The sequence below is a fragment of the Schistocerca serialis genome, chromosome 6 (genome assembly GCF_023864345.2).
Source record: "Schistocerca serialis cubense isolate TAMUIC-IGC-003099 chromosome 6, iqSchSeri2.2, whole genome shotgun sequence".
NCBI lineage: Eukaryota > Metazoa > Arthropoda > Insecta > Orthoptera > Acrididae > Schistocerca > Schistocerca serialis.
In genome coordinates, this window is record NC_064643.1 from 606,883,995 (window position 1) to 606,904,054 (window position 20,060).

Consider the following 20,060-nt stretch of genomic DNA (forward strand, 5'->3'; position numbering starts at 1 on the left):
ACTATCTGTCTAGCGTAAATCATGAACGTGTTTCAAATGTCTGCAAGTCGTGTAACTGAGGTAGGACGTGGGGACCAGCCCAGTATTCACCTATTGGTATGTGGAAAACCACCTAACAACCACATCCAGGCTGGTCGCCACATCAGCCCTGTCGTTAATCCGCTGGGCAGATTCGATCCGGGTCCGGCGCGCCTACCCGAGTCCAGGGAGCCGTGTTTTAGCACTCTCGGTTGCCCTGGCAGGTAGGGAGCCTACCCTAACTACAAACAATGGAAGCAAAAATCGTGTATCTCTTTTAACATTCAGGGGAACATGCTGTACTTTATATATATAGGACTACGTATTTTTATTACGATTACAGTGTGCCTGTTCAGAAAATTTTTCAGACACGGGATTCGCCGCTTTTTGCAAGCGGTCGGTTTTAGCAGTTAGGTCACCCATGCACGACATCAGACCCACTCCAAATTCGCAGTGTCACATGTGTTTGCCTCAAATTTCATTTACATTTCCTTCAATGTTAAGGAATGTCTTTCTTTAATTTGAATACTGAATTTATACTGTCCTCATACCAACAGTTCCCAGTGATGCGATATTTCTAGGTCGTTAAAAACTTCTGAGCATTCAATGAGAGAAATGTAATGCAAAAAATATTACACAGAATTTAAGTCAATTTTGGATTTATGCTCGAGGTGATCTAATTGGTTAGGGGAGTAAAGGTGAGCCATCATGAAGAGTGGGAAAGCCAGATTAGAATCATGTGCCTCAACAAACTTTTTTCATGGTCTGATTCACATATTCAGTGTTAATGCACTAACTTATTCCATTTGAAGAGCATGATATTTGCAATTACTGGTAGTTTATGTGCCTCAACAAACTTTTTTCATGGTCTGATTCACATATTCAGTGTTAATGCACTAACTTATTCCATTTGAAGAGCATGATATTTGCAATTACTGGTAGTTTTGTGTGGGGTGGATATGAACTGTTTTACCAAATTAATCAGTGCCCGAAATAAACTTAAAAGATTAGAAAGTAATAATTCTTATGTAATGTTGAAATAAAGAATATTCTGATTGCATTTGGGAATTACAAAATAAATCATTTCATGTGTTCATAAAAAAACATTTTTGTTTCTGGCAGTGCGTTAAAATCTTCATGTGCTTCAAAAGGCTACATACTGAGAAAGCTGTGTGAAACAATCAGTTGCAGATATGACGGTGCAGTAATACTTCCTTCTTCTGCAAATTGTAATAAGTCCTAGAATAAGTAACAATGAGATAATATCACTGTCTTAAACAGAACAGTGATAACTTTGTATGTATTACAAAAGACTTCTACTCTCACACAGGTCCGTTTTTTAAATATCGTGTTATCATAAAGGTACAAGTCTACACTTCTGTGTAAACTAAAATGAGACAGTGTTTCAGAGGTTCATTGTGTTGTTTCAAAGGTCATAGTGTCATGTTTGACTGTACCATTTTTTGTGGCCATAAAATTTCAGGCAGCCACGGGGGTTAGGAATAAACAACATAAAAGTACTATTGTGGAGACAGATTAACTTATGCTCCTTTATTTTTTATATATTGCACTACACAATTACATGAACATTTCACAATGCCATAACCACTTTTGATCAGCTTGTGATCACCTTCAGGCTAAATTCACTTAGTGCAACAGTCTCCATTGCATTCAGTTGTTACAGTCTTGTCCTCCTGGGACCACTGACTTACCTAGAATTTAATATGAAGTGCATAGTTACTGCTATTCAAGCCGAGAAAACATTTCTGTAAAAGAGGTGGTCAGTACAGTTTGCTGTTGAATTCCACATATCTAACTGTTCATTGCAAATTATTTGAGTTTCGCTTTCTTACTGTGCTGTCCAAGGCCTACAAATGATATTTAAACTATTTCAAATTAATTAAGGACCATCTCCAAGAAATCTTATGACTACAGATGTTACCAGCTCTTTACTATGTCACTAATATTCTCCTTAAGATAACACTACAGATCAAAAAAATTATAAACTGTTATTAGTGTGGTAATTTAACAGCTACCAGTACTTCTTTTTTTTGTTTACTTCTTTTCAACTTGTATTTATGGCAAACAAAATTCATTCTTTTTCATTGTCACTAGGCAGTGAATCGGCAGCTGCAACTGAACTTGCTGGTCAGTGCTGATTCCATTTCACATCAAAATAATCTGAGATTAATGTTTATACAACAAATATTTCAAGTTCACCCAATGAGTTAATTTTCTGTGCTAATCTAAAATCAACTGCTTTATCCAATTAGTCCTAATGGTCACAAGTGTTCAGATGTCAGTGTGTGCCCTGAGCTTTGGAGCTGTGATGCAACATTCCATCCACACGCTATGATCTTGTAAGATGGTCATGTGTTAACAGGGAAATAGAAAGTGCCAACAGTCAGTTTGCAAAAATCTGCAAACATTTTAAAAACGTGAAATCCGTTGATATAAGCAGTATTGGACGTAGATTCCACACGCAACACGGACTTCACCTGAATGGCTTGGGGAAAGAATATCTGACAAGCCTGATAACCAGGGTAATAAAAAACCACCAAAACAAATTCAAAACCAAAACGATAATTGCATTGCCATCGCCTGACTCCATTACGAAAACACTTCAAAAAAATTCATTAGAAACTTCATCAGCAGCAGCAAAACATGTAAAAAAAGACCAAATTTTAACAGAAAGAACAGTGGACATCGATTTCAACAACAAAAGAACTACTGTTCCTCATCAGCCAAGTATTATTTTAGACGAAAATAACAAAAACGAGAAGACTCCAAGTTCACAAGGAAACACAGCAGTAGTGGTAGAACCAACATTTGAAGTGTCAGAAACAGCACCACCATCAACAACAACAAATAGAAGGCTGTTGGACAGAAGAAATGCTGAGCCTCCTTCTCATCTCAACGATTTTTTATGTGTGGGCCCGAAGAAAAAGAAGGGACAACAGTAGGTAGTGTCAGGTGTCTCCTCTCTCCTGTCTCAAGGCAGACTCCAATGGATTCTCAGTCAGGTAACAGCACTAATAGAATGAAAAAGCAAGAGGAAGGCATCTCTTTCTTTCATCAAAATATAAGGGGCCTCTTAAACAAAATAGATCAACTCCTTATTAACATTAGTGAAAAGGACAGTATAAATAATGCCCAGATTTTGTGCTTAACTGAGCGCCATGTTACTGATAAATGTGCCTTGCCATCTATAGCAAGTTATACTTTAGTAACATACTACTGTAGGGAAAGTAAAGATAAAGGTGGAGTAGCAATTTATGTTAAGGATAGTGTAGCATACAAAGCTATAGATATTAAGAAATATTGTGTGGAACAACAGTTTGAGGCATGTGCCACAGAAATAACAACTAAATTCTATCCAATAATAGTGTTGGCTGTCTACAGGGCTCCTTCAGGTGACATAAAAACTTTTCTGCATTCAATGGAACTCCTTCTGTCATGGTTACTTTCAAAAGCGAAGGATATTGTAGTATTAGGTGATTTTAATATAAACTTTTTGACAGAAAATAAAAATAAAATAGACTTTGAGATTGTGATGACCTTACTCAATCTGACTTCAGTAATAAATTTCCCAACAAGAATTACATCCGAGTGCCAAACTATGATAGACAACGTTTTTTTAGATGTAAATAGACATCAGAATTATATTGTCAGGCAGGTTATAAGTGGGCTTTCAGATCACGATGGACAAATTCTCACTATTTATGACGTTAATCTGTTCAAAAAAGAATTTCCTCGATGGAAAGTCATAAGAGTAATTAATGAAAAGGCGAAAGGAACTTTCAACCACAGGTTGCAGCAAATGGATTGGTCTTTAGTGTATAGCCATGATGATGTTGATACTAAATTTAACTGTTTTATAAATGAATTCTGTGCTCTTTTTGAAGAAATATTTCCCAAGAAATGGGTCAGAAACAGTGCTTCCAATTCTGTAAGCAAGCCTTGGATTACAAAAGGTATAAAACAGTCATGTAAAACCAAAAGGGAAACTTATGCTGCAATAAGATTCTGTAAAGATGTAGAAAAATGGGAACACTATAGAATATACTGTAAAATTTTGAAGAAACTAATACAGAAATCAAAAGCCCTTTATTATGAGAAGAAAATAGATAATTCTAATAATAAAATAAAAGCGATTTGGAGCATTGTAAAAAAAGAAACAGGAAGAGATGCAACAAGTAAAGAAGATATAAATAATATCAGATATGAAGGTATCCTAATAGATAACCCCAAAAGGGTTGCTGAGATTTTTAATAAACACTTCCTATCAGTATCTCAACAGATTGGTTGCAAGCCCGATGTTGATGAAGCTGTAACTCTTTGTCAAGCTGTATATTCTAACACAATTTCAGAAATGCACCTTAATCCTGTCACTGTAGAAGAAATTCAAAAAATCATCATGTCTCTAAAAAGTACGAATTCTGCAGGGGTTGATAATATATCTAGTAATTTATTGAAATATTCTTGTGTGTGGATAAGGGACATTCTCTGTCATATTTTCAATGCTTCCCTTCAGAAAGGTGTTGTTCCCAGTAGACTTAAGTATGCCATTGTGAAGCCCCTGTACAAAAAGGAGGATAAAGCTGAACTAACTAACTATTGACCTATCTCTTTGCTGACAGCTTTCTCCAAAATTCTAGAAAAGCTAATACATGTAAGAATTACTGATCATCTCATGAAGAATGGAGTTCTCAGCAAAAGCCAGTTTGGCTTTCAAAAGGGCCGTTCAACAGAAGACGCAGTCTACGCACTTACAAATGAAGTTCTAGAAACCCTTAATGAAAAAATGCTAGCACTTGGTGTCTTCTGCGATTTATCCAAAGCGTTTGACTGTGTTGATCACCAGATTCTCTTGCAAAAAGCAAAATTAGTAGGAATAAGTGGTGTTGCAGGCAATTGGCTACAGTCGTACCTCCAAGACAGAAAACAAAAAATTGTGTTGAATAGCTCGGGTGGAGTATGTGACACTTCCTCAGATTCTGAATGGAGTTCCATTACATGTGGAGTGCCCCAGGGCTCAATTCTTGGGCCACTATTATTCCTGATTTTTATAAATGATCTACCATCATGTACAAGCCTGCCGTGTAAATTTACATTATTTGCTGATGATACCACAATTTTTATGAGCAGTAGAACAGACAACAATCTTGAGGAACTCAGTAATCACATACTCTCAGATATGGTTAATTGGTTCAAGGTGAATGGTCTCTCATTAAATTCCAGTAAGACCAGCTTTATTCAATTCTGTACAAAAACAGAAAAAGAGAGAGAGATAAGTGTGACATGTGGTAATCAACCAATAGTCAGAATGGAAACAACAAAATTTCTTGGAGTGCACATTGACAAGAAAATGAACTGGTCTTCACATATTATTGATCTCTGTAAGAGGCTTAGCTCTGCTACCTATGCTTTACGGGTTGTCACTACATGTGTTGAACCTAACACTGCAAAAGTGGCCTATTATGGCTATTTTCATTGTCTCATTGAGTACGGAATTATTTTTTGGGGCAACCAGCCCTTAGCAAGGAAAGTGTTCATTGCACAGAAGCGAGCTTTAAGAATTATATGTAGATTGCGCCCAAGAGACTCTTGTAGAAATAGTTTTCGTAATCTTAAAATATACACAACTACATGCCAATATATTTTTTCTCTCATGTGTTTTGTTTGTAAAAATATAGATATATTTCAACCAAATAGTAATTATCATGAGCATAACACACGGAGGAAGAATGACATACACAGTGAACTCAGAAATTTGAGCTTGGCACAAAAGGGTGTCCATTACACTGGAGCAAAACTCTTCAATGCTCTTCCTCCCGAAATAAAGACAAAGATTCATAACAATAGCGAGTTTAAGAAAGCACTAAAAATATTTCTGCTAGAAAAAGCTTTCTACAGTCTAGATGAATTTTTAACTAAATAAATTGTAATATTTTAATATTATATAATACAAGTTGACATAATGCCACTACGAATTTTATTTAACCTGAGATCTGTATCTGTGTGTGCTCCGTATCTGTTTTCTGTAGTGTTTTAATAATTCTAAGAAAATATGTATTTTCTTTTTCTATATTGCTGCCCAAAGAATTTACTGTATAAGTTTTTATATAATTATGTACTCAAATTTCTGTATATGCTATAAGATTATCAGACTGTATTTGTAAAAAACTGACTCGTTCCACGTCCTTGTGTAATCAACACAGTTGACCTATGGAACACGAAATAAATCAAATCAAATCAAATCAATTGGTGTCCAATGTCACCTCTGGATGCAGAAAGATACTTAAGACCTGCTGATGCCACTGTTACTGAACTTGCAGCATGCCACCTCTGCTGAGTGCAGCCCCCCCAACTATTTTCTTAGTTGTCATCCTGCCTATTAATTAGGCTACTTGCTAATCTGATTCATAATTTCTTCTTTATTATGCTGTCCCACATTTTGGGGACTGGACCAGAAGCAAGTCTCATCATACATATTCGTCCCACATTTTGGGGACTGGACCAGAAGCAAGTCTCATCATACATATTCAAGCTGTAGCTGGTGACAGTGTTCTGTATTAGTCAGTTTCTTTACATTGTATTAGCCCAACATGCATTTGATGTTTAGAACTAAGGATCTCAGTTGTCCAAGCAGTCATTTCAATGCAAGCCTTGTCACATTTGTGACCAGTGTGATGTATAGTTAAGAGGTCAGCATGGATGACTGCCATGTAGGGGTCCCAGGTTCGATTTCCGACCAGGTTGAAGATTTTATCATCGTTAAAACACAAATCACCAAAGTGGCATCAAATAAAAAGACTTGCACTATGTGGGCCAACAACCCCAGATGGATCTCCCAGCCAAAAATGCCATATGATCATTTCATTTCATTCTTGTTATTGCCCAGATGGCTGAACATCTTGATACTATCCTCAACACCAGGAGAAGTGGCAGCAGCATGTAGGTACATGAGGTGGTGCTGATGCTAAATCCTGAACTTCCAGCATTGGCCAGTGTTCCACACTACGGCTGATATTTACCACAAGGACTTTGCTACTCTTACTATGCATCTGTGTATGGCAGATTCCTCTTCCTGCACCCCTTTTACTTCTCATAGCGCGTATCTTGTGGCATGACAATACAATTTTCATATCATGCATTGTCAGCCCCTTGCAGATCTTACACACAGTGTATGTAAGCAATACCTTAAAATTCTTCAGGTTCTGAAATGGGGATGAGAAAAACCCAATTTTTTTCAATGGGTTAAGTTGTGTTTTCTTGGTTTGATTGTTTTTGGTTGACAAAGAAGTAGTTCAGTTTAAATTCTTATGAATAATTTATTCAAAACCATAACCCATTCTTAAAATTACTTTATTAGTGGAAAAAAACTGACAAATTATTTGTCAAGCTGTTGAACCATGAATAAGTCTTGTAGAAAGTCCTGCTGATGTGGCACTCTAAGAACATAACAATTCAGAGTGAGAAGATTAACTGCTGCACAAGAAGAAATTGCAGAAAAGTGGCTCACAGAGATGCACCTAGAGTAGACTGGAAGTCTTTTAGGATTGCTGGTAGTGATTGTTTTCCTGCCACTATGTTTTCTGATGTGACTGTAATGCAGCTCCACACACACAAATGGTGGAAGATAATGGAGCTGAAAACAGCAAAAAAAGAAAACTTATCAGTGTGGGTTTATTATCTTTGTAAATAGCCTCATTTCTTGACCTGCCAGCACTGCATCCACTGAGAGAATCTTCTGCATATATGGGCTTCTTTAGTCAAAATTAAGAAATAATTTTGAGAAGAGCTGATAAATTAGCTAAGATCTGTTAACTTTTGCATGTTTCCAAAATGCCTAAATCGTACTATACATCATTACAATTCTACATGAAGCTAAAGCTTTTTTTCTGGAAGTGCAAATGTTATTTAACTATGCTTCTTATAGTGCAAGAAGAGTTAAAACGCAATATTAATAAAATAAATTCTTGTGACAGTGAATGGTTCCCATCAATAAAAACTCGTGGTTTTTTTGGTTGGGTTAAATTACAATAACCCTGTTCTGAATCATCTGTGTTGTGCTGTAGCTCTCCAGAGTGCTCATTCTATCTGCTGGTTTGACTACCCACTGTCTCTGAGTGGCAACTGTAGGTAAGGCAACTCTGCAGTAAAACTTGCTGGTCAGGCAGGATGTGCCCTTCAGTGATGAGTGATGGTGGCAGAAGCATGTCTGTAAAAAAACTGTGTGTGCACTTTTAGTAGATCCTCTGTCTATGGTAACAATCTCTGATCACTTAACTTGTAATATAAAAAGCCTGAAAGGTAGCAAATGTGAAATCAAAAGCAAACTCCTGGACTAATCAGTCTTCTTTTTAAAAACAAAAAATTTTTAAATTGGTTCTTGTAGTTCATGCAGTGAAACATAACTACAAAGTCATGCATTATTCTGTTATCAAACTAAATTTGTTTGTTACTTAAATCCCTAAATAAATAGTAGCTTTCTGGTATGCTGGAAAGCAATTTGTGTTCTATATTATCAACATACACCAAAAAGTAGTCCATGGAATGCATAACTACCTACCTTAACTGAATCAAACTAAATAAATATCTTTTCAAGTAACATTGCACTACTGTAAACATGCATATTTATTCTGAGAGAGTTCACTAACAGCTCACTAAAATCACTGTTGTGTCCACAGAATGAGTGTTGATGGTAGCAGCAATTTGAAACCGTTGTGATAAACTGGTCTTCATAGCACTGATTAAAATTTTGTGCAAACTTAAACACCATGTTTGAAATTTAGTAGAAGAATTACTTGTATTAAAATGTGCAACAGATTATCTTATTTATGTTATGCATTAGTTTCGCAGGAATTTTATTTCTCCAAATTTCTGTATTTAAGTTATTAGAAAAAGAGAGTAAACAGCAATTATAATTAGTTTTCTAATGACATTAGTAAGTGAGGAAATATAAAGAGAAAAGTAAGCGGTAAAGGTGCTCTTTATCCAGCTCACTTCATTCTACTGAGGCTGTAACTTTGACTGGCCAGTCAACTTTTTATATGCTGTTTGGGGGAAAAAAAAACATCCCGTCAAGGGAAGAGAGTGACTGACATGTTGTGAACTTCCTTTTATTTCACACAATGCCACATTCTATGACACAATCATAACTGATTTCTGCCTACATTGCTCATCTTCAGATCCTACAACAGGAAAAAAAAAATGTTTAAATTAATATCTTAAAAATTGTAAACACTTCTGTCAGTTCTACAGCACACCACAAAGGAATTATCTTAATGTGACAGAAATTGGTAGATATGATGTAATCATTTGCTTGTCTGTACATGTACAATTTCAGAAATAAATGGATGATTTATTTAAGAGAAAGAGTTTCACAAATTGATAAAGTCAATAATGTGCTGGCCCACCTCTGACCCATATGCAAGCAATTATATAGCCTCAATATAATGGAAGGAAACATTCCACGTGGGAAAAATTATATATAAAAACAAAGATGAGGTGACTTACCGAACAAAAACGCTGGCAGGTCGATAGACACACAAACAAACACAAACACACACACAAAACTCAAGCCTTCGCAACAAACTGCCGCCCCACCAGGAAAGAGGGAAGGAGAGGGGAAGACGAAAGGAAGTGGGCTCTAAAGGAGAGGGCAAGGAGCCACCCCAATCCCGGGAGCGGAAAGACCCACCCTAGGGGGAAAAAAGGACAGGTATACACTCGCACACACGCACACATCCATCCACACATACAGACACAAGCAGACATATTTAAAGACAAAGAGTTTGGGCAGAGATGTCAGTCGAGGCAGAAGTGTAGAGGCAAAGAAGTTGTGAGGTACGAGTGGCGGCAACTTGAAATTAGCGGAGATTGAGGCCTGGCGGATGACGAGAAGAGAGGATATACTGAAGGGCAAGTTCCCATCTCCGGAGTTCGGATAGGTTGGTGTTGGTGGGAAGTATCCAGATAACCCGGACGGTGTAACACTGTGCCAAGATGTGCTGGCCGTGCACCAAGGCATGTTTAGCCACAGGGTGATCCTCATTACCAACAAACACTGTCTGCCTGTGTCCATTCATGCGAATGGACAGTTTGTTGCTGGTCATTCCCACATAGAATGCGTCACAGTGTAGGCAGGTCAGTTGGTAAATCACGTGGGTGCTTTCACATGTGGCTCTGCCTCTGATCGTGTACACCTTCCGGGTTACAGGACTGGAGTAGGTGGTGGTGGGAGGGTGCATGGGACAGGTTTTGCATCGGGGGCAGTTACAAGGATAGGAGCCAGAGGGTAGGGAAGGTGGTTTGGGGATTTCATAGGGATGAACTAACAGGTTACGAAGGTTAGGTGGACGGCGGAAAGACACTCTTGGCGGAGTGGGGAGGATTTCGTGAAGGATGGATCTCATTTCAGGGCAGGATTTGAGGAAGTCGTATCCCTGCTGGAGAGCCACATTCAGAGTCTGGTCCAGTCCCGGAAAGTATCCTGTCACAAGTGGGGCACTTTTGTGGTTCTTCTGTGGGGGATTCTGGGTTTGAGGGGACGAGGAAGTGGCTCTGGTTATTTGCTTCTGTACCAGGTCGGGAGGGTAGTTGCGGGATGTGAAAGCTGTTTTCAGGTTGTTGGTGTAATGATTCAGGGATTCTGGACTGGAGCAGATTCGTTTGCCACGAAGACCTAGGCTGTAGGGAAGGGACCGTTTGATGTGGAATGGGTGGCAGCTGTCATAATGGAGGTACTGTTGCTTGTTGGTGGGTTTGATGTGGACGGACGTGTGAAGTTGGCCATTGGACAGGTGGAGGTCAACGTCAAGGAAAGTGGCATGGGATTTGGAGTAGGACCAGGTGAAACTGATGGAACCAAAGGAGTTGAGGTTGGAGAGGAAATTCTGGAGTTCTTCTTCACTGTGAGTCCAGGTCATGAAGATGTCATCAATAAATCTGTACCAAACTTTGGGTTGGCAGACTTGGGTAGCCAAGAAGGCTTCCTCTAAGCGACCCATGAATAGGTTGGCGTACGAGGGGGCCATCCTGGTACCCATGGCTGTTCCCTTTAATTGTTGGTATGTCTGGCCTTCAAAAGTGAAGAAGTTGTGGGTCAGGATGAAGCTGGCTAAGGTGATGAGGAAAGAGGTTTTAGGTAGGGTGGCAGGTGATCGGCGTGAAAGGAAATGCTCCATCGCAGCGAGGCCCTGGACGTGCGGAATATTTGTGTATAAGGACGTGGCATCAATGGTTACAAGGATGGTTTCCGGGGGTAACAGATTGGGTAAGGATTCCAGGCGTTCAAGGAAGTGGTTGGTGTCCTTGATGAAGGATGGGAGACTGCATGTAATGGGTTGAAGGTGTTGATCTACGTAGGCAGAGATACGTTCTGTGGGGGCTTGGTAACCAGCTACAATGGGGCGGCCGGGATGATTGGGTTTGTGGATTTTAGGAAGAAGGTAGAAGGTAGGGGTGCGGGGTGTCGGTGGGGTCAGGAGGTTGATGGAGTCAGGTGAAAGGTTTTGCAGGGGGCCTAAGGCTCTGAGGATTCCTTGAAGCTCCGCCTGGACATCGGGAATGGGGTTACCTTGGCAAACTTTGTATGTGGTGTTGTCTGAAAGCTGACGCAGTCCCTCAGCCACATACTCCCGACGATCAAGTACCACGGTCGTGGAACCCTTGTCCGCCGGAAGAATGACGATGGATCGGTCAACCTTCAGATCACGGATAGCCTGGGCTTCAGCAGTGGTGATGTTGGGTGTAGGATTAAGGTTTTTTAAGAAGGATTGAGATGCAAGGCTGGAAGTCAGAAATTCCTGGAAGGTTTGGAGAGGGTGATTTTGAGGAAGAGGAGGTGGGTCCCGCTGTGACGGAGGACGGAACTGTTCCAGGCAGGGTTCAATTTGGATGGTGTCTTGAGGAGTCGGATCATTAGGAGTAGGATTAGGATCATTTTTCTTCATGGCAAAGTGATACTTCCAGCAGAGAGTACGAGTGTAGGACAGTAAATCTTTGACGAGGGCTGTTTGGTTGAATCTGGGGGTGGGGCTGAAGGTGAGGCCTTTGGATAGGACAGAGGTTTCGGATTGGGAGAGAGGTTTGGAGGAAAGGTTAACTACTGAATTAGGGTGTTGTGGTTCCAGATTGTGTTGATCGGAATTTTGAGGTTTTGGAGGGAGTGGAGCTGGAAGTGGGAGATTGAGTAGATGGGAGAGACTGGGTTTGTGTGCAATGAGAGGAGGTTGAGGTTTGCTGGAAAGGTTGTGAAGGGTGAGTGAGTTGCCTTTCCGGAGGTGGGAAACCAGGAGATTGGATAGTTTTTTGAGGTGGAGGGTGGCATGCTGTTCTAATTTACGGTTGGCCTGTAGGAGGATGCTCTGGACAGCCGGTGTGGATGTGGGAGAGGAAAGATTAAGGACTTTTATTATCCTATCCTTAATAAAAGTCCTTAATCTTTCCTCTCCCACATCCACACCGGCTGTCCAGAGCATCCTCCTACAGGCCAACCGTAAATTAGAACAGCATGCCACCCTCCACCTCAAAAAACTATCCAATCTCCTGGTTTCCCACCTCCGGAAAGGCAACTCACTCACCCTTCACAACCTTTCCAGCAAACCTCAACCTCCTCTCATTGCACACAAACCCAGTCTCTCCCATCTACTCAATCTCCCACTTCCAGCTCCACTCCCTCCAAAACCTCAAAATTCCGATCAACACAATCTGGAACCACAACACCCTAATTCAGTAGTTAACCTTTCCTCCAAACCTCTCTCCCAATCCGAAACCTCTGTCCTATCCAAAGGCCTCACCTTCAGCCCCACCCCCAGATTCAACCAAACAGCCCTCGTCAAAGATTTACTGTCCTACACTCGTACTCTCTGCTGGAAGTATCACTTTGCCATGAAGAAAAATGATCCTAATCCTACTCCTAATGATCCGACTCCTCAAGACACCATCCAAATTGAACCCTGCCTGGAACAGTTCCGTCCTCCGTCACAGCGGGACCCACCTCCTCTTCCTCAAAATCACCCTCTCCAAACCTTCCAGGAATTTCTGACTTCCAGCCTTGCATCTCAATCCTTCTTAAAAAACCTTAATCCTACACCCAAAATCACCACTGCTGAAGCCCAGGCTATCCGTGATCTGAAGGCTGACCGATCCATCGTCATTCTTCCGGCGGACAAGGGTTCCACGACCGTGGTACTTGATCGTCGGGAGTATGTGGCTGAGGGACTGCGTCAGCTTTCAGACAACACCACATACAAAGTTTGCCAAGGTAACCCCATTCCCGATGTCCAGGCGGAGCTTCAAGGAATCCTCAGAGCCTTAGGCCCCCTGCAAAACCTTTCACCTGACTCCATCAACCTCCTGACCCCACCGACACCCCGCACCCCTACCTTCTACCTTCTTCCTAAAATCCACAAACCCAATCATCCCGGCCGCCCCATTGTAGCTGGTTACCAAGCCCCCACAGAACGTATCTCTGCCTACGTAGATCAACACCTTCAACCCATTACATGCAGTCTCCCATCCTTCATCAAGGACACCAACCACTTCCTTGAACGCCTGGAATCCTTACCCAATCTGTTACCCCCGGAAACCATCCTTGTAACCATTGATGCCACGTCCTTATACACAAATATTCCGCACGTCCAGGGCCTCGCTGCGATGGAGCATTTCCTTTCACGCCGATCACCTGCCACCCTACCTAAAACCTCTTTCCTCATCACCTTAGCCAGCTTCATCCTGACCCACAACTTCTTCACTTTTGAAGGCCAGACATACCAACAATTAAAGGGAACAGCCATGGGTACCAGGATGGCCCCCTCGTACGCCAACCTATTCATGGGTCGCTTAGAGGAAGCCTTCTTGGCTACCCAAGTCTGCCAACCCAAAGTTTGGTACAGATTTATTGATGACATCTTCATGATCTGGACTCACAGTGAAGAAGAACTCCAGAATTTCCTCTCCAACCTCAACTCCTTTGGTTCCATCAGTTTCACCTGGTCCTACTCCAAATCCCATGCCACTTTCCTTGACGTTGACCTCCACCTGTCCAATGGCCAACTTCACACGTCCGTCCACATCAAACCCACCAACAAGCAACAGTACCTCCATTATGACAGCTGCCACCCATTCCACATCAAACGGTCCCTTCCCTACAGCCTAGGTCTTCGTGGCAAACGAATCTGCTCCAGTCCAGAATCCCTGAATCATTACACCAACAACCTGAAAACAGCTTTCGCATCCCGCAACTACCCTCCCGACCTGGTACAGAAGCAAATAACCAGAGCCACTTCCTCGTCCCCTCAAACCCAGAATCCCCCACAGAAGAACCACAAAAGTGCCCCACTTGTGACAGGATACTTTCCGGGACTGGACCAGACTCTGAATGTGGCTCTCCAGCAGGGATACGACTTCCTCAAATCCTGCCCTGAAATGAGATCCATCCTTCACGAAATCCTCCCCACTCCGCCAAGAGTGTCTTTCCGCCGTCCACCTAACCTTCGTAACCTGTTAGTTCATCCCTATGAAATCCCCAAACCACCTTCCCTACCCTCTGGCTCCTATCCTTGTAACCGCCCCCGATGCAAAACCTGTCCCATGCACCCTCCCACCACCACCTACTCCAGTCCTGTAACCCGGAAGGTGTACACGATCAGAGGCAGAGCCACGTGTGAAAGCACCCACGTGATTTACCAACTGACCTGCCTACACTGTGACGCATTCTATGTGGGAATGACCAGCAACAAACTGTCCATTCGCATGAATGGACACAGGCAGACAGTGTTTGTTGGTAATGAGGATCACCCTGTGGCTAAACATGCCTTGGTGCACGGCCAGCACATCTTGGCACAGTGTTACACCGTCCGGGTTATCTGGATACTTCCCACCAACACCAACCTATCCGAACTCCGGAGATGGGAACTTGCCCTTCAGTATATCCTCTCTTCTCGTCATCCGCCAGGCCTCAATCTCCGCTAATTTCAAGTTGCCGCCACTCATACCTCACAACTTCTTTGCCTCTACACTTCTGCCTCGACTGACATCTCTGCCCAAACTCTTTGTCTTTAAATATGTCTGCTTGTGTCTGTATGTGTGGATGGATGTGTGCGTGTGTGCGAGTGTATACCTGTCCTTTTTTCCCCCTAGGGTGGGTCTTTCCGCTCCCGGGATTGGGGTGGCTCCTTGCCCTCTCCTTTAGAGCCCACTTCCTTTCGTCTTCCCCTCTCCTTCCCTCTTTCCTGGTGGGGCGGCAGTTTGTTGCGAAGGCTTGAGTTTTGTGTGTGTGTTTGTGTTTGTTTGTGTGTCTATCGACCTGCCAGCGTTTTTGTTCGGTAAGTCACCTCATATATATATATATATATATATATATATATATATATATATATATATATATATATAAAAAAACAAAGATGAGGTGACTTACCGAACAGGGGCGCTGGCGGGTCGATGGACGCATGCACACGGAGTTCAGGCTTTCGCGGCAGACTGTTGCCTCGTCAGGGGGGGGGGGGGGGGACGAGGGGAGGTGGGTTTTGGGGGAGAGGGTGGGGAGTCGTTCCAGTCCCGGGGGTGGGGGGACTTGCCTTGGGGGGAGGGAGGGACGGGTATGCACTCGCACACACGCACGTGTCCATCCACACATACAGACACAAGCAGACATATTTCTGCTTGTCTGCTTGTGTCTGTATGTGTGGATGGATATGTGCGTGTGTGCGAGTGTATACCTGTCCTTTTTTCCCCCTAAGGTAAGTCTTTCCGCTCCCGGGATTGGAATGACTCCTTACCCTCTCCCTTAAAACCCACTTCCTTTCGTCTTCCCCTCTCCTTCCCTCTTTCCTGATGAGGCAACAGTTTGTTGCGAAAGCTTGAATTTTGTGTGTATGTTTGTGTTTGTTTGTGTGTCTATCGACCTGCCAGAGTTTTTGTTCGGTAAGTCACCTCATCTTTGTTTTTATATACAATTATATAGCCTGGCACTGATAGTTTTTGGAAGCTCTCCTGTAGGATATTCTGCCAAATTTTGTGCAACTGGCATGTTAGATCATCAAAATCCCAAGATGTTTGGAGGACCCTGCCCATAATGCTCCAAATGTTCTCAACTGGGGAGAGATCTGGCAAACTTGGTGGCTAAAATCATGTTTGGCCAGCATGCAGACAAGCAGCAGATACTCTCGCCGTGTATGGGTGGGCATTGTCTTGCTGAAATGTAAGCCCAGGATGGTTTTCCACACAGGGCAACAAAACTGGACTTAGAATACTGTCAACATACCACTGTGCTATGGAGGTGCTGTATGTGACAACCAAAGGGGTCCTGCTACGAAAAGAAATGACACACCAAACCATCACTGCTGGTTGTAGGGTTATATGGTGGGCGACAGTCAGGTTGGTGTCCCACTGCTGTCTGCGCTGTCTCCAGACACATCTTCACTAGTCATCAGGGCTCAATTAAAAGTGAGACTCATCACTGAAGACAATTCTGTTCCAGTCAATTGGATTCCAGCCCAAAGACATGTCTGGAGGCACCCCAGACAGTGGTGGGATACTCGCCCATCGTACAACCTGACAACCAGGAGTGACGGTCTGAGGTGCCATTTCATTTCATAGCAGAGCACCCTTGGTTGTGATCCATGGCACCCTTACAGTACAATGGTATATCAATGGTAGTCTGTACCCAGTTTTCTTGTCCTTAATGGGAAGCCATCCTCAGCATACATTTCACCAGTTTAATGACCGCCTACACTCAGCAAGAGTTTCTACTGCTTATCTTCAAGCTTACCAAACCCTACTGTAGCCAGCAAGGTTACCAGATCTCTCTTCAATTGAGAATGTTTTGAGCACTGTTTGCAGGGCCCTCCAACCATCTAGGGATTTTGACAATCTAACACGCCAATTGGACAGAATTTGGCATGATATCTCTCAGGTGCACATCTAACAGCTCAGTCAATCAGTGCCAAGCTGAATAACTCCTTGCCTAAGGACCGGAGGTACACCAACACATTATTGACTTGCTCAATTTGTGAAGCTCTTCCTCTTGCATAAATTATACATTTTTTCTGAAATTGTAATCATTTGTCTGTACATGTCCATCAAATCTAAAATCTTTCATCACATTCTGATAATCTTGGAGTATACATGGTTCATGCCAGCCATAACCAGTAGGTATTAACCACATATATTTCAAATTTTATTTTACTGTACTTAATTCAACTGAACTCACAAAAATTTTGTAGGTTTTAAGATATATTTACTTGAGACCTCATTTTTCCTATAATTGTTTCTGAAGATTGCCAATGTAATCCAAAAATATTTGTGATTGTGTCCCAGAGCATGACAGTGTTTGAAAGAAAAAGTTTTTATACGGCGATTATCTCATTAATATCTTCAGACATTTGACTGCTATGAGTACCATTGTCATCACGAGCGAACTATAAATTAATGGGATTAATGCAATCTTTATTTTATAGTTCAACAACATGCTGAAGGATGTTAGTAAACTTGGTTTATTGGGGAAACAGTGGCAGAAAAAAATACAATTTGTATATTTCTTTAGATGATTTTTCAAATACTGGTACATTTCTTAAAGCTATTGTGCAGAATGAACTGTAGCGAACTAAAATATTGATTCTTATCCATACCAGAAATAATACATTTTCATTACAAATTCATAAATGGTGAGACATAAAGCTGAAATAATTCTTTTAAATGTAACAAAAAATTTAATAGCCTTTTGCAAACTGAAATAAGATTTTTGATATAGTTTTATGTGTGTTTCATCCACAGTGGATCCTTTTGACATCACTGGCTCAAGCAGATACATTCCCTGGAACAAAAAAGTTACATTTTTTCTTCTCTTTGCACCAAACATCTTTTTTTCTCTTGTATTCAGTCTATCTTAAAAAGTAAGACATCAAGAGAAAAAAAGGCCAATCAAAGTCTGTTGCACCAAAAAAGTAATAAAGTTGCAAATGCAATTGAGTTAGTAAAAACTGATTTTTTTGCAAAATATTTTTGAGGTCTTTAAAAATAATAAAAAATGAATGACTTGGTGATAATTAAAATAACTAGGCATCATTTATCGGAAATATTTCGAAGTATTAAAAAAGAGGACACTCATACTGTTAGCTGCATAATTTCTTATAATACTAAATGAAGAGTCAACTGTTGCTTAAATTTTAAAACAACTGTCTTCCTTGGTCAGTCAGAAGCACACCTTTGCATGTTACCTAATTTAACTTCCCCCCAATCATGATCCACTTCTCTTCCATCTACCCACCCTTTGGTAACATAGGAATTCCTTATCTCACAACCTGATTTCAATTTATTTCAACAAAACTACTCCATATATTTCCAGTGTCACAGATTTTAATTCCCAAAAGACCAATATGATCTTTCTGCTGACAAGAGTACAACCATCATAGGCATGAATTGCAGAGCCATAGAACATTACCTATCAATATTCTAACCCACAAGTATTTCTTCTTTAATGGGTAAATCTTGCGGGAAAACTGTGAAATTTCTGTGGGTACTCATTTGGTAACTTTCTATGTAAACTCGTTTATGGTACTTCTAGAGGAATCTTTCCTATCTGCTCAACAACATAAACTAGTTGTCTCTCAGTGATTTATACTGATTACCTTAGGCCTTTTTAGGTTAAATCTATCTGAAAGTAAGGGCTGCAGAATAAATAGTTACAGTTAGGCAGTTAACAGCAAAACAAAAAAACTATTTCTGAAAAACTTGAATTATTTGTTGTGCTATGGGTCAGACAAAGGGAAGCAGATTATTATTTGTAGGGTTTGTGAAAGAGTCTGATAGGACAAATCACCTTGAAGTACTACTAATTTCTTTAAATTTGGTCTCAGTTATTCGTTTTCCTACTCGGGTAGCACAGGAAAGCAGCACACTAATAGATAATATTTTTGTAGTCCAAGATATATAATCAAATGAACATTTAGCCTATTAAGAGTGGTCCTTCTGATCATGATGCACAGCTAATTGCAGCGTGTGACATAGCTCCATAGAGTAATGCAGAACAGCCCTCCAAAATAATGCATTCAGTTAACAATTTAACAATTGAAAATTTTAGGGAAAGCTTGCAGCAGTTCGATTGGTATGAGGTGTACCATGAACCCGATGCTAATTTATAATATAACTTCTTTTATGATAGATTTTGGAGTATATTTGCAAACAGTTTCCTTAAAAAACACAGGGACATAATTCTAAGAAACCATGTAAAACACTGAGGCTTAGTAAATGAATAAAAAGCCTTGTAACCAGAAAATAGATGTGTGTCTTACAACAAGAAAGAGAAATAACCCCAAAACAGTCAAATATTATAAAAACTACTGTACTGTATTAAGGAAAGTTATTAAAAAGTCCAGAAATCTAAGATCACCACCTCAAGTATTGTCAAAATGGAAATAGAGCTACTAGAAGCACAGGCAGACTGTATTACCATCAAACGTAATGAATATATTTTTAATAGTTGTTTTTATGATTCCGTACCACAATTAGTAAAAGGGGAACACTTACAGGATCACTTTGCCGCCCATCTGTTATCTTTTGTCTGTCTACCTTTCTGTCCAACTGTTCAAAACCCTTTTTTGGAGGAACAGGTGCACATATCAAGTTGAAATTTATGTGAAATATTTAAGCTTACCACCCTGTGGCAATGTAAAAATGTGTAGCTTCTACATCAATGCACTCAAAAGATGTGGCCATTTTATTTTGATATTCACAAACTGTCACCAAAACCCACAGGGTATTTGTCATTGACTTAGAGTCATGAAATTTGGCAAAAAGCAGGGTTTCACAATTCAATGAAAGGAAAAAATCTGAAAATTGTTAATTTTTAATTATATTACACGAAAAAAATATTTCAAACAATGGAAAATCCGGGATGGAATGTAACAATGTTATGAGAAGGAAAGTTGCTACTCACCATATTGTGGAGATGGTGAGTTGCAGATAGGCACAACAAAAGGACTCTCACAACTAAAGCTTTGAGCCATTAAGGCCTTCATCAACACACACACACA

The 20,060-nt window shown here is 40.8% G+C and overlaps 1 long non-coding RNA gene across 2 annotated transcripts in view; it reads right to left on the reverse strand.

The window, feature by feature from the left end:
- Nucleotides 1–17,581: 17,581 nt before the first annotated feature.
- The window catches only part of LOC126484644 (uncharacterized), a 36,803-nt gene continuing 34,324 nt past the window's right edge, over nucleotides 17,582–20,060 (reverse strand). For both annotated transcript variants that reach the window (XR_007587900.1, XR_007587899.1), the window contains one exon: nucleotides 17,582–17,842. This is a non-coding gene — a long non-coding RNA (uncharacterized LOC126484644). The remainder of the gene's footprint in view (nucleotides 17,843–20,060) is intronic.